General features: G+C 41.9%; 1 protein-coding gene across 1 annotated transcript in view; it reads right to left on the bottom strand.

Annotated features, from left to right (window-relative positions):
- The window catches only part of LOC118413215, a 6338-nt gene extending 3211 nt beyond the window's left edge, over positions 1–3127 (bottom strand). The window contains exon 1 of the mRNA XM_035816438.1: positions 2804–3127. The gene's annotated coding sequence lies outside the window, so the exon portion shown is untranslated. The remainder of the gene's footprint in view (positions 1–2803) is intronic.
- Positions 3128–4225: the final 1098 nt, after the last annotated feature.

Raw genomic sequence — 4225 nt, 5'->3', positions numbered from 1 at the left:
AAGCGACCCAGTACAAAAAGAAATGGTCAGCAAAAATGTATTATGAACCAAAAAAGGCCCAGAGAGCCTGCTATGGAGGCTATGACATAATGAGCCTGTCCTGTGAGAGACGGTTGGAAGCGCCCATGTTGTCTGGAAGTGAGATAAATAGTACATATGACATGGTTTCGTCAGTGACACTAAAGAAAGACACCGGGTAGCTGTCTACTTAGTATTATCAAAAACGTCTGACCGTTTCCAAAATCATATACAGTTGCTTGTCAATGAGTAACTGTTTTTGTCGTATCTTTGTACCTGGATGTCTAACCTTCATCGACGTGTGAGATCGTTTGTTAGCATATACATATCAAAAGGGTAATCGGAGCTACATAGAGTATGGCTTTATGAGCCTGTCCTATGTTGGTAGCGCCCATGATGCCCAAGACACATTAAGGTAGTCAAAAATAAGTAAGGATACCACATGTATGACGGACAGAAATGGTTCCAGCTGTATACCGTCTGAACATCGGATGAATGAGCGGGCCAAAGTGTAATGCGCATATACCAATGATCTAAAGTGCTCCATTGACATGTCCGGCTTTTACCTTTGAGTAGATCGATGTTCTGTAAACAATTAATGTTATCATTTCTTCTGATTGGTTTGCTTTTATATTTGTGGTTTGTACTGTATCCTGTTTATATTTTCTGATATGTTTCGATAATCGATGGGGTTTACATTCTGCGATTCTATTATTTTGATGTCATTTCAAGATAGGCTGATATATTTCACAGGAGAAGTAATGAACATCCAAAAACAAGTCAACGTTTCCCATTCAATTTGTAGTTGAAATAGCTCTATGATGCACATGGACAACCAATATTATATCCTCTCTCCAAAAGGACTATGTTTACGGGATGGGAGCATGCCTCTATGTCCCAGGGCCCCATAATTTTTCAAACTGGCGCCCGACCGGGCCTAGAACAAAAAGTATGATACAAAAGACAACAAAACGTAAAAAAAATAAATAGCCATAAGCATAACTTGCGTAAATTTCTCGATTCATATACAGTTTAATTTTTGTTTCCGCAAAAATCCCGGCCGGGCCGCTGAATCGAAATGTTACCCAAGCATAAGCGGGCGAACGCTACAACAATAGGCCTGTAAGTGAATACCCCTCTGTTTGCAGACTTTTGTTTTCTTACAACCCACAAGGAAAACCCATCCGTACAAAATGTCTCAGATATACCCTTAGCGCTGGTGCAGAATTGACCGTGCACTGTCACGGCGTATTGACGTTTTAGCTGTTTTCTCTGTATATTTTGTTACATCTACAGTGATTACAGCGTTGTGCTGTAATTAGTTTTGGTGGGTGAGAACTAACCGAACGTCAACAAGACGCACAAAGGTTACGTCACGGTCCGCTGCGGTCGGCTTGGCTCGTAACGTCTGAAGTTTCCGTTCCAACCGGGAATCAACGCCGGGAAGTCACATGGACGGACAATCATTTGGCAATCCACAGCGTACTTGATTTGTTTGTTTGTATTGCATACCAGGTAGGCATGCATTGCGTACAAGGTTTAGTTGATCGTCTCACACTGGGAAGGACACATAGTATACTCTTTTCGATGGTGTATGGTGGGATCTTTTACGTACCAGTGTGGCTCTCTTCAAGCACGGGACCTCCAATTAACGTCCTTTCCGAGGGACATCTCTAACTGAAGCTGGACACGTATTTCTACCCGAGTGAAATTTCTTGTTAAATTCTTCTTAAATGCAATATGCCATTCCCAAGATCACATCGTCGGACATATCAGGGGACACCAACCAAGGTCCTCTGGGCTTTGCACTGAACACACTACCGTTACGCAACATGGCGCTACACATTGTACCATACATTATGTAGTCTGAGATCACCTGATCGTCGGTGACTGCCAAAAGCAATGGTCCATCTGTACCTGTAAGTTTATCTCAGATTTTGCCACCAGGGATCTGCTTGGAGAGTATATTTGATGGGCGTGTGACTCTGAGTGGCGTAGACGAAACACAGCTAATGAAGACATTTATAGTAAAACGCACGTGCTAAGGCCACCGCGCTAAAAGGCCACTGAGCTTTCAAACACCAGCATGGAGCTTGTAACATGACACCGACTCGCTGCCACGCGGAGCTTCACCTTTCCATACCATGTCTAAATCTAAATCCTGACGAGAACATCTAAGTCATAACGTTTTCAAAGACCATTGATGGATAAGTAGTTTCTATACACACGTACAGTTGTAGTTCATCACCGGCTATTAGTCTTATTTTCTGGTGTTTCGGGTACACATGTGCAAACCTACACAACGTGCACACACCTTAACTCATGTTACACTAAGCGATATACTCCCCATGTTCACATGTCAGCGTTTGAAAGTTTTGGCGGGCTCGTTCGTTTCTGTCCATTTCATTTCTCAGATTTTCTGTAGAAGCAAAGACGGTGGAGCTTAATATATTTATTGTATGACTAAACTTGTGTATTTTCGCGTTTGAATGCTGATGAAGGTGCTATTGGCGGGAAACTTTTATGATGCATATGCCTGCCACACCCCATGGAGCTTGTCCCGTCCTGTCTCGCCTCTTCAACGGTGAGCTAGAACCCTGATTCGAAATCACGTGTTACTGCACCCAACGCGGCACACAACCCTCTCAATGCACTGGCAGCAATTTAAGACTTATTTTAAAAAGTAAGATATACGTTCCGTTTTGACTCACGATTGGGAAAGCCGACTCAAGAACCGCTATCCAGAACGACCTTAGGTGACCCTAGTAGCACCAGTAAGCCTTACCTGCTGTAACACGCACGTGTGCCTTTAAGATGTTCGTCTCGGAACCTCAAGAAGTCTCAAGTGAAGTGAAGTTACTACGCCAGAGACGTCTGTGTGCTAACAGGTTCAGGTAATGTTATTTGTGCAGAGGTGAGTGCGGTATTCTTTGTCCGGATAATGTTGTCGCTAAAAGAACAGAGTTCGTGTTACCTGGAGCGGGGAGGGGTTTCAAAACAACCCGCGGTGGGGTCAGAGGTCAATATGAGGTAGGACGTTTTGAAAGCATAACATGTACCTGGTGGCAATGTGTCTATTTTTAGACGGGTACAAATGTCTTTTTATAGTACTAGTATCAAGTTTGTATTCTATCGACAAGAAATAGTTGGAAGCGTCACCGACGGATCGAAATCCCACCATCAACGAATATGATATATGTGAGTGAAATACTGTATGTTTTATTCATTATTTGCAACAGTACAATACATGGATAACGCACGCGGACCAATTTCGGGTGACATATAGCCGGAAATGAATAGACTGGGGCGTACACGCGCACAATCTCCTCCCCCTCTCACACCCCACACACATGCATACAAATGCAGATACATGCATGCATACACACACATACACGACATATCCTCATATATTATATAACACACATACACACACAACGCATGTATACCTTGACAGACACACACACACAACATATCCTCATATGTTATATAACACACATACACACACAACGCATGTATACCGTGACAGGCACACACACACAAACACACACACACAACATATCCTCATATATTATATAACACACATGCACACACAACGCATGTATACCGTGACAAACACACACACCATATAAATAAATTTAAAGTTATCCTCATATATAATATATTCTATATAACTGTTAATTATGAACATGTGTTTTCTTTCTGTACATTATTTGACAATCATACAAATTTCAAACATCATGTCTAATGTTCAGTAACATACCACTAGTGGTACTGGCGTATTCTTACGCTTCGCTTGACGTAATCAACAGATAGCTTCATATATCCCCTAATGTAATGAACTCGTGTCATCATTGGAACCGAACAACACCTAGGCAACAGTAAGTGTAGAGGACTATGTCAGTCCACCTAATCACGATCACATGAATCGATTATCGACAATCACGCCTGCCGTTGCTCCGGTGACAAAACTGTATTAGAAGTATGGACTAAACGCTTTTTTACGTTATAATATTCCATTCGGGGATGGTAGTTGGACAGCAGAAAATTACTTTTTCTGCATGTATTAATAGCTTTCTGTGGTCAATGCTAGTATGTTATTTGACTGAAAATCCAGCGTAGATTATTAACACACTGGTACTTAATGCTAGATGACTCATATTCCATGCTAGATGATTGATACCCAATTAATGCTAGATGACTTATATTC

The sequence above is a fragment of the Branchiostoma floridae genome, chromosome 4 (genome assembly GCF_000003815.2).
Source record: "Branchiostoma floridae strain S238N-H82 chromosome 4, Bfl_VNyyK, whole genome shotgun sequence".
Classification (NCBI taxonomy): Eukaryota; Metazoa; Chordata; class Leptocardii; order Amphioxiformes; family Branchiostomatidae; genus Branchiostoma; species Branchiostoma floridae.
The sequence above is the reverse complement of the archived record's forward strand: the minus strand, read 5'-3'. Positions and strand labels throughout refer to the sequence as shown.